This window comes from Ailuropoda melanoleuca, chromosome 1 (assembly GCF_002007445.2).
Source record: "Ailuropoda melanoleuca isolate Jingjing chromosome 1, ASM200744v2, whole genome shotgun sequence".
Taxonomy (NCBI): domain Eukaryota; kingdom Metazoa; phylum Chordata; class Mammalia; order Carnivora; family Ursidae; genus Ailuropoda; species Ailuropoda melanoleuca.
In genome coordinates this window covers 204,729,683-204,744,098 of record NC_048218.1, presented here as the reverse complement: position 1 = coordinate 204,744,098, position 14,416 = coordinate 204,729,683, and the positions used below count along the sequence as shown (strand labels likewise).

Genomic DNA, 14,416 nt, shown 5'->3' with positions numbered 1-14,416 from the left:
AAACAGAAAAAGGATGGGGAGGTTAAATTAGAAACATGTCTTTTCTGATAATTGTTTAAATTGTCTAATAATTGACCACATTTCAGTACATGCTCAGAGGTTCACTAAGCAGAGCCACAGTTAAAGAGCTGTTCTCTCTCTTCCATCAAGCGGTCTCATGGCGTGTTGCTCAGAAGCAGCTGTGCCATCATTGCCTTCTGGAAAACCGAATTGACATCCTGATTTCCAGAGAGTCACATTGATATGTTGTATCCTATCTTAGTGTGGGAGTAGAATCCCACACGGCTTGAAAAACACACACCAAACGTTTGAGCACGCATGCAGTTTGCTGTCGTCAGGAATCAAAAGTTCAATGAAGTCAACCTGATCTCTTGGATAATATATGAAACAAAACCCTATTAAAAAACCCCTTTATCTCCTTAATTGCTTCAAAGCAGTTGGCTTTCCTCCGTGCTGTGCATCAGCTAAATAAGGGACACTTTTTGTTCCTTCTTTTCTTGTTTATTTCAACAACTGAAAGAGTTTATGTGAAGTTTCCAACATAGAGCAGGTGCTCACTCAGTGTCTATTTCCATCTATAATGAAGAGTGAAGATTTACTCCCAGTTTGGTTTTTCTCTTGGATTCGTTTTCCTGTTTATTCTATACTTACCTTGTTTCAAGTCTCCTAACTCTACCCTGTACCCATCCTAAATAAAGAAGGAAGAGCATAGAAATCTAGGAGATGAGCCCAACATGAGATATGGTGCAGCACAGAGTTTACCTTAAGAAATCCCAGCCCTCTCATCCTTTTTTGTGCTGCTGTGGTTGAGAAATCCCCTCATTTGGGGCACATGGATGGGAGGCACAAATCATTATAAAGTCATTCCACAAACTTACCCTTTTGTATGACTTTTTTGCACTGTGCAGTGTGAAATAAGTAACAATTTTGAAATTGTGCATACAACTAATAACAGAAAACTGACTTTGAATGAAAGCAGAATGGGAGAGTCAATTCAACATCAGGTTAAAGATTTGTCTTTCATGTCTCTTGGCAAATAGTTCAGGGAATTGAGGGGAATCAACTTGGAAGGATGCATTTAAAATGTTAGGCTGTTAGGAATAATTACTTGTCCCTCTGACCTTCTGGAATGTCAGTGAACACATACTCCCTCATGGGTCAGGACCCACAGAAAACCCAGGAAGGAGTCAGAATTCAGCCAGTAGGCCTCAAACAAGTATATTCTTACACTCCTTTAGTTTTTCCTTTGCCCTTGAGTTTCCAAAATAATGTTTCTATTTTTTTAGGTCTATCAGGTGAGAACTAAGATCAAGCAGAAAACACTGTGATTCTCATTGACATTGTATCTGCTGATGAACCAGACTCAAATATCCCAGTGGAACCTTTTACAAACCCAACTCCTTTTATTAGAACTTCTAGCAATTAAAATCACATTAGAGAGGGAAAAAAAAATCTGCCATTAAACTTGATATGTAGTGTTTCTTTCTTTCTTTTTTATTTCTTAAAGCAACAATTATTGAAAACACCCTTTAACAACATACTGGAATTTGACAACCTCCTAGGAATGATGTGCATTCCTGTGGAATTTCAGGCTGATACTCTCCACAAGTTCATTATCACTTAGAATTACATGACTCTAAATCAGGAGTCTGCAAACTAAGTGCTGACAACTATTCATCTTGTTGGCTATCCTCTACGGTCCATGAGTCAAGAATGATTTTTGCATTTTAAGGGGTTGGAAAAAATACAGAGCAGAATAATATTTTGTGTCATGTGAAAATTACATGAAATTCAAAGTGAGTGTCCATAAATAAAGTTTTATTGAAATGCAGCCACTTTTTTTTAAACATATGGTCTATGGTGCTTTACATTATAATGGCAAAGTTGAGTAGTTGTGACAGAGACCATATGGCCCTTGAAGCCTAAAATATTTATTATCTGGCCCTTTATAGAAGAAGACTGCCAATTCTTGCTCTAAATCATCAGGATCCATTTTTCCTTTGGGAATTTATTGAGCAAATATTCCACTGACTATCATGGTGGACTGTCATGCAACTCGTCCCCACAGTTGAGTGTGGGGTTAGGGAAGAGACATGAGAATATCTCTGAGGTGGGGACAGAAATATTTAAGCTAAAATTTATTTAATTTAACAGTGAGAAATAATTTAAACTTTGTAAATAATTAATGTTTTGATTGACTGCACTACATGGCAGGCAGTCATGTATCAGGACGCTCAACATCCTTGCCAATACTTGTTATTGTCGGTTCATTTGTGATGAGTGAGAAAGTAACCACTTTATAACAAAATTTGTGCTAATGTAAGGCAATTTGAAAACAGATGTTTGGAAATATTCCAGTCATTATGTAATCTTGCCAAAACTGAATGTGTGTAACCTTATATGAATTTACAACTCTATACAGGTTAACAACTTGAAGACATAATTTTTAAATCTTTGTAATAATATCATAAATGTAGAGTTCCTTTTTAGATACAATTAGATCTGAAATGTTGAGGTTATTTTTAAGTTGCAAGTTCAAAGATAACCATAATGTTTTATCCTCATGCATACCCTACTCCATCTATATCCAAGTAAAAGAGAGATCTAGAACTACCTCCTCCCCAAATTAACCACTGGTTGTTTTTTCTTTTTTTTTTGAAAGATTTTATTTATTTATTTCTCAGAGAGAGAAAGTGAGGCAGGCAGAGGGAAAAGCAGGCTCCCTGCCGAGCAAGGAGCCCAATGCAGGACTCGACCCCATGACCCTGGGATCATGATCTGAGCTGAAGGCAGACACTTAACCGACTGAGCCACCCAGGCACTCCTTAACCACTGTTTTTAGTGGCATAGGCTTCATCACCTAATGGTTGTAACACGCAGATATTCCTTACCAAACCAAGAAAACAGAGCTGAGGAAAAAAAAAAGATAAAGTTACCCCCTCAATCATTTTTTTTAAAGATTTTATTTATTTATGCGACAGAGATAGAGACAGCCAGCGAGAGAGGGAACACAAGCGGGGGGGTGGGAGAGGAAGAGGCAGTCTCCCAGCAGAGGAGCCTGATGTGGGGCTCGATCCCAGAACGCTGGGATCACGCCCTGAGCCAAAGGCAGACGCTTAACCGCGGTGCCACCCAGGCGCCCCCGCTCAATCATTTTTGAGCAGAGATCTAAATAGGGCTCCAGAGATTTTAAAATCACAAATGGCTGTGTGTAAAACTTACAAAGCAGTGGACTCTGCTAGAAACAAATTGGTTGTGAAAACAAATTCATAGATGGCAATGAAGTGATGTGACTATTACAGTTTCTGATGTGATCCTATGGCACAGCCCATTTTCTTATCTTTAGTTTTTATTTTAATTCCACTTAGTTAACATATAACGTTATATTAGTTTCAGATGTACAATATAGTAATTCAACAGTTCCGCACACGGCCCTGTGCCCATCGCGATGAGTACACTCTTTAATCCTCAACACCTAGCTCACCCATTCCCCCACCTCCCTTCCCTTATAGAAACCACAAATTTGTTCTCTATAATTGAGTCTGTATCTTGCTTTGTCTTTGTCTTTCCATCTCTCTACTTTTTTCCCTTTTTTTTTGTTTCTTAAATTACATATATTAGTGAAATCATGGTATTTGTGTTTCTCTGACTTATTTAGCTTAGCATAATACCATCTGGCTTCATCCATGTGGTTGCAAATGGCAAGGTTTCATTCTTTTTTATGGCTGAGTAAGATTTCATTTTATATATCTGTATCTACATCTATATCTATCTATCTCACTTCTTTATCCAATTATCAGTCAATGGTCATTTGGGATGTTTCCATAATTTGGCTGTTATAGATAATGTTGCTATAAACATCGGGGTGCATGCATCCCTTTGAATTAGTGTTGTATTCTTTGGGTAAATACCTCGTAGTGCAATTGCTGGATTGTAGGCTAGTTCTATCCTTAACTTCTTGAGGAACCTCCATACCGTTTTCCAGAGTGGCTGCACTAGTTTACATTCCTACCAACAGTGTAAGAAGGTTCCCCTTTCTCCACATTCTCACCACCAACACCTATTGTTTCTTGTGTTGTTGATTTTAGCCATACTGACGTATGTGAGGTGATATCTCATTGTAATTTTGATTTGTATCTCCCCGATGATCAGTGATGTTGAGCATTTTTTCATGTCTGTTGGCCATATGGATGTCTTCTTTGGAAAAATGTCTATCCATGTCTTCTGCCCATTTTTAAATTGGATTATTCATTTTTGGGGTGTTGAGTTTTATAACTTCTTTATGTATTTTGGATACCAACCCTTTATCAGATATGTCACTTGCACTCCCATTCCATAGGTTGACTTTTAGTTTTGTTGGTTGTTTCCTTCACTGTGCAGAAGCCTTTTATTTTGATGAAGTCTGAATAGTTTATTTTTGCTTTTGTTACCCTTGCCTCAGGAGACAGATCTAGAAAGAAGTTGCTATGGCTGATATCAAAGAGGTTACTGCCTGTGTTCTCCTCTAGGATTTTGATAGTTTCAGGTCTCACATTTAGTTTATTTTTGTGCATGGTATAAGAAAGGGGTCCAGTTTCATTCTTTTGTGTGTAGCTCCTTAGTTTTCCCAACACCATTTGTTGAAGAGACTCTCTTTTTCTTGTTGCATATTCTTGCCACTTTTCAAAGATTAATTGACCATATAGTTGTGGGTTCATTTCTGGGTTTTCTATTCTGTTCTATTTATCTCTATGTCTATTTTTTTGCCGGTACTATACTGTTTTGATCACTACAGCTTTGTAGTATAATTTGAAGTCCAGAACTGTGATGCCTCCAGCTTTGCTTTTCTGATTTAAGACTGCTTTGGCTATTCAGGGTCTTCTGTGGTTCCACACGAATTTTAGGATTGTTTGTTCTAGCTCTGTGGAAAATGCTGGTGGTATTTTGATTAGGATTGCATTAAATCTGTAGATTGCTTTGGGTAGTAGAGACATTTTAACAATATTTGTTCGTTCAGTCTGTGAGCATGGAATGTCTTTCCATTTCTTTGTGTCACCTTTAATCTCTTTCATCAGTGTTAGGAGTTTTCAGAGTACAGGTCTTTCACCTCTTTGGTTAGGTTCATTCCCAGGTATCTTATTGTTTTTGGTGAAATTATGAATGAGACTGATTCCTTAATTTCTCTTTCTGCTGCTTCATTTGGTGTATAGAAATGCAACAGATTTCTGTATGTTGATTTTGTATCCTGCAACTTTACTGAATTTATCAGTTCTGGCAGTTTTTGGGTGGAGTCCTTGGGTTTTCTTTGTGGAGTATCATGTCATCTGCAAATAGTGAAAGTTTTACTTTTCCTTACTGATTTGGATTCCTTTTATTTCTTTCTATTGTCTGATTGCTGTGGCTAGGACTTCCAATAGCACGTTGAATAAAAGTGGTGATGGTGGACATCCCTGTCTTGTTCCTGACCATGGAGGAAAAGCTCTCAGTTTTTCCCCACTGAACATGGTATTACCTGTGGGTTCTTCATATATGGCCTTTGTGATGTTGAGGTATGTTTCTTTTAAACCTACCTTGTTGAGGGTTTTAATCATGAATGGATGTTGTACTTACTCAAATGCTTTTTCTGCATCTATTGAAATGATCATATGGGAGCCTGGGTGGTTCAGATGGTTAAGCTTCTGCCTTTGGCTCAGGTCATCATCTTCAGGTCCTGGGATTGAGTCCTGCATCCAGCTCCCTGCTCAGCCAGGAGTCTGCTTCTCCCTCTCCTTCTGCCTCTCCCCCTGCTTGTGCTCTCTCTGTGTCTCTCAAATGAATAAATAAAATCTTTTAAAAAATGATTATATGGTTCTTATCCTTTCTTTTACTAATGTTGTGGAGCAACGTTGATTGATTTGCAAATACTGAACTACCCTTGCAGCCCAGTAATAAATCCCACTTGATTGTGGTGGATGATTTTTTTTTTTTAATGTACTGTTGGATTTGGTTTGCTAGTATTTTATTGAGAACTTTTGCGTCCATGTTCATCAGGGCTATTGGCCTGTAGTTCTCTTTTATAGTGGAGTCTTTAGCTAGTTTTGGTATCAGGGTAATGCTGGCCTCACAGAATGAATTTGGAAGTTTCCCTTCCCTTTCTATTTTTTGGAACAGTTTGAGAAGAATAGGTACTAACTCTACTTTAAATGTGTGGTAGAATTCGCCTGTGAAGCCATCTGACATTGGACTTCTGTTTGTCGGGACAGTTTTGATTACTGATTCAATTTCTTTGCCAGCTATCAGTCTGTTCAAGGTTTCTATTTCTTCCTGTTTCGGTTTTGGTACTTTACATATTTCTAGAAATTGATCCATTTCTTCCTGGTTGTCCAATTTGTTGGCATATAGTTTTTCATAATATTCTCTTGTAATTGTTTGTATTTCTGTGGTGTTGGTTGTTATTTCTCCTTTCTCATTTGTGATTTTATTTGGGTCCTTTCTCTTTTCTTTTTGGTAAGTCTGGATAGAGGCTTATCAATTTAATTGATATTTTCGAAGAACCAGCCCCTGGTTTCATTGATGTGTTCTATTGCTTTTTTAAGTTTCTATATCATTTGTTTCTACTCTAATCGTTATTACTTCCTTCCTTCTGCTGGCTTTAAGCTTCATTTGTTCTTCTTTTTCTAGCTCCTTTATGTGTAAGGGTTGGTTGTTTATTTGAGATTTTTCTTGCTTCTTGAGGTAGGTCTGTATTATTATATACTTCCCTCTTAGGACCACTTTTGCTACATCCCAAAGGTTTTGGGCTGCTGTGTTTTCATTTTCTCTTCTTTCCATGTATTTTTTATTTCTTCCTGTATGTCCTGGCTGACCCATTCATCGTTCAGTAGCATGTTGTTTAAACTCCATGTATTTGTGATCTTTCCAAATTTTTTCTTGTGGTTGACCTCTAGTTTCATGGCGTTGTGGTCAGAAAAGGTGCATGGATGATTTCAATCTTTCTGTGTTCACTGAGGCCTGATTTGTGACCCAATAGGTGAGCTATTCTGGAGAATGCCCATGTGCATTTGAAAAGAATGTGTATTCTGCTGTCTTAGGAAGCACAACCCACGGTCAAAAAGACATGTATGTGAAAAGATATAAACTGAGATCTGGAGAGGGACCCATGAACACACTTATAAGACTGCTGTCTTAGCACCTGTATGAAAATTATTTAGCAAGCAAAGAAGCCTTCATTGAAAGTTATGATCTTTACAGATGGAGGTCAATCTAATTTAGGGAGATATTCAGTAACTATTTATCATGTTAGCATAATCTATTACATCTGTTACTGGGCTTGTATATTAGAAAAATTCTATCATCCATTTCAAATAGGCCCTGAACTTAGACTCTTGCATAATATTTCTATCAGCATTGTTATTAAAGTAAAACTTGATTCTATGGATTTTCCTTCTCGAACCTGGCCTTACTGTTATTTTGCTTCCGTACTATTTTTCTGAAGAATTCTGTCTGTTCTTCTCTTGCCTTCTTTTCTTATCCTACTGAGAAAGCAAACAAGCCTCTAGGCAGTTTGGCCTTGCCCTTAGCTCAGTGGGAAAAAAAAAGAAACCCTAAGAAAAACAGACATCCCAAACTTTTGCAATTGTGAGCTTGATTTTCCACTGGATGTTATAAAAGTTACCACGCTATGAATATGTCCTATAATTTTAGCAGAGAAGAGTTTCTCCTTTGTAAAGTTTTAGAACTACTTGTCTACTTAAAAACAACCACCACCAGAATTACAGTCAGTAAGCTTTATGCATTTCCAATACAGCATCACCTAAGCTAGAAATTTCTGGAAGAATCCAGGAAAGTCAAAGTTTTAGCTACAGAGGACCTCTCACAAAGAGGTGTAGAATTGGGAAATAAAGGCACGAGATGGTGCTTAGTATTATTAATCACCAGAGAAAATGCCATTAAAACTAGACTGAGATGACACATCCCTTCTCCCAGAGTAGCTATAATAATAATAATATAAATAGGCAATAACAAGTGTTGATGGAGATTGGAAGAAGCTGGAATAATCGTGCGTTGCTGATGGTGTTGTAAAGTGGTACAGCTGCTTTTGAAAACAGTTCCGCAGTTTCTTAAAAGTTAAGGACAGCGGTGCCTGGGTGGCTCAGTCGGTTAAGCAGCTGGCTCTTGATTTCAGCTCATGTCATGATCTCAGGGTCATGGGATCAAGCGAGCCCTATGTCAGGCTCTGCACTCAGCAGGGAGTCTGCTCAAAATTTTCTCTCTCCCTTGCCCCCTCCTCTTTCCCTCGTGCTCTCTTTTTCAAATAAATTAATCAATCTTAAAAAAAAAAAAGTTAAGCACAGATTTACCATATGATCCAATAATTCCATTCATGGATATCTACCCAAGAGAAATGAAAGCTGATGGTCACACAAGGACTTTCAGGTAGCTGTTCATAGCAGCTTTATTCATAAGAGCCCCCAAATAGAAACAACTCAAATGTCTACCAACTAGTGAATCGATAAACAAAGTGTAGTGTACCCATACAATGGAACATTATTCAGCAATAAAGGCAGTGAAATATGCAAAATGAAATAAGCAAAATGAATAAACCTCAAAAACATCTTGCTAAGTGAAATATGCCAGACACAGAAGACCACATATTGTATAATTTCACTTATACAAAATATCCAGACAAGCCAAAGCTACAGAGACAGAAACTAGATTACTGGTTGCATGGGGCTGGGCATGGGAACAAGGATTTATGATAAACAGAAATCTTATAGGGGTAATGAAAATGTCCATTTCACCCCATGAAATGACTGAGGTGCTTTTTTGCACAGTTCGGTGAATTTACTAAAGTTCCTAGAATCGTATACTTAAAATGGGTGAATGTTATGGTATGTAAATTATATTTCAATAGTCATTAAAAAAAAAAGGAGTGTAGACACTTGTGAATACCAGCTTTCAATGGAAAAGACATTTCCTTTCTATACATGTCACTGGAAGCACTAGTACAGGGAAATACGAAATGGCTAGTTTTTGGCTTTGTGACTATGTACCTGGGGCAACAGACTCTCTACTGATTCCTTTTTTTAGGGGCCTTACTCTGTATCAACGTTTACATATTCCTCCAACCTTGCTTCCTAAATAGGATCTCAGGGCACGCCCTTGGACACCCTCATTCAGTCTGTTCTCATCCTTGACTTCTATAAGCATTCTTTAACAGGAGAAGAGATTTTAAAATGGCACAGGACACTCCACCAATTTTACCCATGTTCAAGTCTCACTCTCATTCTTTATTAAGCATTTGTACCCTTCAGCCCAGCCTGCTATGCCTGTCACTTTCCCAAACTATCTTTAAAATGGGAACTGTACCTCATTCTTCAAAAACCGAACATCTTTGGTTTTTCAGAACACACCTAACAATACAGTTATGTTCACCTGTCATCATTTGCAATTAATATTCTGGAAGTACCAATACTTTTTAGCATATCTTCATCTCATTTCTAAACTATTTGTAATCTTTTGTGTGATTTGTGATTCAAAAAGATATTCACATTACCTGTAAGTCTTTGCATCGTTCCATCCTTTCTGCCTCCTAATAGCTATCCCCAGACATATACTTTTTTCTTAGTAAGTAATCAGAAAAAGTAGGTCAAAGGTAAAACCCTACAAGAGTTTTCCTGAGGTTTTCTGGAAAGTTAATATTCTTCTAATAAGTTCCACTAAAAATATTAAATTCATTAGTAGTTATTTTTATCAAAAAATCTTTGCATTCTTAGTCTTTCCATCTCTTGAATCAAAAAGCACATAAATAACTTACGGTTATATAGTTTTAAAATATTTACAGTGCTTTCCCCATGGAAGACCTCATTTAATCCTTGCAACTTTGGAAATACAAGGAAATAGGCATACAGTTGAACCTGACAAATTTTGATTCACAAATAATTCTTCAGGAACACATCCAATATACAAAGTGACTCTACCCAGGAATGAGATGCTTCTTCAGGGTATAATGCCAAATGCTACCCAACTGTGTATGGGTTCATACCTAATGTACATAAGAAATATGGGAAACCAATAAACTTAAGTTAAGGCTAGTTCTAAGTTAAAACATTTTTTTGAAATTAAATGGGAATTTTTATCCTTGTCTTTTCCTTTTGCCATCAACTCCATCTTTCGACATCTTCTCTGCCTGGGGATGCACCCTATCGCCTTCCCCTTAACAAGAAAGTAATGCTCCCATTATCCCTCTATCCTGGCTTCCAGGTAATGATGTGACAAACCGTTGTTTGCTTCCATTTTTAATAGAAGCCATGCCTGGAATGAAACAAGGGGCTACTTCCAGGAATGTGGAGGCTGGAGTGCGGAGAGGGAGGAACTGAAATGACTATATGGAGGTGAAGTGATGACACATTTTTAGAAGGGCAGCCCTACTGTCACCTGGAGCAGGTCTGCCAGTTCCTTTATGTTCCTTTACAAAAATCATGACCAGAAGTCAATGCCTTTGTTCCTAGAACACACAGGGGCTATCTCAGCATAGGCTGGATCATCAGAAGCTGAAATAAACAACCAACAGTCTGATACACAATAAAGTAGAACTTTTAAAATACTTGTAATGGTGTCCTCAGTCACGATTGACTATTGAGCTTTCCTCAACGGATGAAAGGTAGTGTTCTCTACAAAGCAATTAGAGTAATTAAGAAAACAACCATCACAATTAGATCTTTAGAATCCATGTCTATGTCCCCTATGAAATGAAAGTAATTACAGATTCAATTACTCCTTTTCAGTGGGAATAGCTTAGGCCTTTTATAAATGCAAGACAATTATCTCTTCAGTTTAGAATCTCTTAGAAAACCCTTAGTAACCATTTCAGGATTCTATGCAAAATGTTCTTCTTTGATTTTCCTTCTGGAATGCAAGTTCCTTGAGGCCATTTATATTGTCTCATGCAAGTTTATAAACCAAATACTAGTAGACACCTAAAAGTAGCTCGCTCCATATGTTTCATGATTGAATAAATACATGAAGAAACATAGAAGTTAACTAGGCACAATCCTAAACTACTAATTCGTATGTGCTTACTATTGATGGTGAAAGATGAGAAAGAAAACTCTTCTCATAATGGGAGTTCCTTGAATGCTCTTGGAAAACTTTATTATTCCTTGCCTCTAATTGAGGTTTTATTTTTTCTTTAGAAAGTAGTATTCAATTTGAAGTCTCATATATAATTAATATAGTGGAAAGAATTAGATCTTAAAGACTATAGTACTAATTTAACCCTTCTACATAAATGTAAGCTGCTCAATTTATCTGGGCTGTTATTTCTTTATAAAGATAAGTTATGATATATCTTGGTTCTGAAGCGTATCAGAATATGCAACTCCAAAATATGCCCCTTTGGTATATAGATTATTTTGAACTAAAGACCACTGAGATCAGTAGAAACAGGAAAAGCTCTACAAAAGGCACAAATGTTCCTTTCATAAAGGAAATTTACTTTTGTAGACAGGCCTTCCTCTTCTGTACCTGAAAGAAGGACTCTCAACAACTCTTTTCAATGGAGAAGGCACTGACTTAATCTGGAAAACAAATCTTACTAAGCAACTCTTGCTTACCATACTTTCCCGGTACCTTTTTCATAACTTGCCTCCCACCCAGAAGCCCAAACCCCTTTGTTCTTTGGCTTAAGATGGTATATAAGTCCAAGTTCTAGCCATCTTTTTGAGTTATTCATCACTGAGTGCTCTGATGTGAACATGCATCATGCACATGTTACTAAACTTCTTTTTATAATTCTAGAACAAGAAGTAAATACCGTTGGAACAAATTTGGCTAACTTAAATGTGTGGCACAAATGTAATGAATGTTAGGTCTGTTTTTCAAGGGGTGAGGTCAATAGTAGCCTTTGAGCACAGGACTTCATGGTTCCATGTAGTTTCCCAAGAAACTATTAGTATTGTATCATCTGGGAGATGATCTAGTTATCACCCTTATTTTTCATATGAGGTAACAGATTTGGAATAAAACTATGCCTGGTCTAAGGTATTTACTTAGTGGCTGAACTAGGCAAAACAAACCAATCCCCCCTTCTCCAGAAGCTCAAAAAGGGAGATGCATGTTTACATTTCTCAAGTTCTGCTAAAATAATTTCAGTTGTTTTTCTAGAAATGATATGAGAATCTATATATTTATCACATAGCAAATCTGCCTCACTGGATTGGGAACTAGTTTGGACTATTTACAGTTTACTTCATTTATCTACACTCATATTCCCTTAAGCAAGAGTTCCTTGTGTTTTTAAAAATCGTGCCTTACACTGTATAATCATCATGTGGTTAGCAAGGAGGGAGCCCTTGATGTGTAGCACACTTAGATTTCCATGTATTTTCATCTCTAGCAGTTCACGGTCAACTCCTGGCATCTCAAATGTAGCCAATGGGAAAACCTTCACTTCTACTAGCCTCATGTATCTTTAAAAATTAGGGTGAATATTCTGGGTTCCTTCGGTATTTCTGAAACTTCATTTGTAAGCAACAGACAAATGCAGAGATAGGAATGGTGTGTGTATCAGATCACCGATGTCTCCCTCTGCTTTTGCTCCTGGCTCCATGGCCCTGGGGTGGGTTCCTTTCAAGATTTAGCATGGCTGGCTTCATCCCATAGGTTCTATGTCTGGCCCACAATGCACTCTCATCTTTTGGAACTCTGAAGGGGGAGGCCATTGACAATATGCCATGTCCCCTCCCCTTGAAGCCAGGCGGGGTCCTCCAGGCTGATGTGAGCCCATGCCATCATTTTTCACTCCAGCAGACATGGGGCAAGCTCTCCGATTCATTCCTTAGAAGTTCCCCCCTTCCTGTTCTCATGATGGTGGTGATGGTTAGGGACCGACAGAATATGCTAACAACTCTGCAATTAAATCTTTCCCACTGGTCTCTTAGACTTCTCTGGGAACTTTAAGCTTCTCTTACAACACCTGGGGTAGGTAACTGGGTAATGTTGGCAGAGCTGCACCCGGAGTTACAATGTGGGGGTCTCCTATGTCTAGTTCATAGCCTTGGAGCTAGGGCTGAAACTCCAAGACAACAGAAGAAACCTAATTTCTCATCCCTTCCTTGGGTATGAAAGCCTTTCTAAATCTGGCTAATTTTTATAGTAGTGAATTTTTATCTTATTATGTGTGTAAAGTATTCTTTCACTGTCCCCGCAGAGCTTCGCAATCGTGAAAAACAATCATCAGATTGTCTACTCCCTAAATTCTTACCTAAACTGATTGATCTTTGCAAAAGAGCATTGAGTTCTGATGAATTTGGCCTCAAAAGAAAGTTCAATATACCTTGAATATTTATTTTATGGATTTGCCTGTCTTTTTTTTAAAAGGCACTCTTTTTCAATGATATAAGCATTCTTCTTTTAACTAAGAAGCATTGCTTTTTCTTCCTGTTGCTATTTCTAAAGCCCCTTCCAAGTAACACAAATCCATAGAAATGACCGTTATATTGATTCTACCACAATCTTTTCTCTACAAACATCACATCATTTTTGACATACCTAGTCATTCCCACTTCATCTCAGCAGGTCATTTTGCTCCCCAAGTGGACACCAAAGATTGTTTGAAGGGAGAAGTGGTTTCCTCTACCTGTCTCTGAACTCTGGGGGGCCCTTAAGATGATCAATATTTTTATGTTATCAATGTCTTGAAGATGCTGTGAAACGTAGACATGTGAAAAAGGCCTCAGCTACAGTACTGAAAAACATTTACTCCTCAGGATGAGATGGTTCAAATAAAAATAAAATTCTAAAACATCTCTCAGTCACTGTGACTAAGGTAAAGCCAAAGGCAGCCACAGGAAGAGGCTTAAGAATGTGATTAGTCTCAAGCATGAAGGAAGAAGGACGACCCAAGGAAATTGAAAATAAATTATCTAAAATCTGGGAGGGAGCCAAAACAATGACGTGTAAGATAAGGCAAGGGAATTAATTAAATTAAATATCGCAAAAAAAAAGTCTGGTATTTTAAAAACGTGTACTTCGGGTATATCAATACGGAGATCGTTGGTGGGCATATCTCAAAGACTTCCAGGAGAGTAAAGAAGAAAGTTTTCAGTGATTGATCATCAAATGGAAAATGAGAGAGGAGAGACCAACCGTAAACTCTTGTGTTTTTTTTGTTTTAAAGATTTTATTTATTTATTTGACAGAGATAGAGACAGCCAGCGAGAGAGGGAACACAAGCAGGGGGAGTGGGAGAGGAAGAAGCAGGCTCACAGCAGAGGAGCCTGATGTGGGGCTCGATCCCATAACGCCGGGATCACGCCCTGAGCCGAAGGCAGACGCTTAACTGCTGTGCCACCCAGGCGCCCCCGTAAACTCTTGTTTTTAAGTTTGGATGAGAAATGACAAATGGAGGAAGTGATAGGATAATCCTAAGACTATAGGAGTTTGAGAATTTTGTTCA

General features: G+C 37.9%; 1 protein-coding gene across 1 annotated transcript in view; it reads right to left on the bottom strand.

Moving 5' to 3' along the window:
- The window catches only part of CNTNAP2 (contactin associated protein 2), a 1,777,718-nt gene that overhangs the window by 355,138 nt on the left and 1,408,164 nt on the right, over positions 1–14,416 (bottom strand). The window lies entirely within an intron of this gene.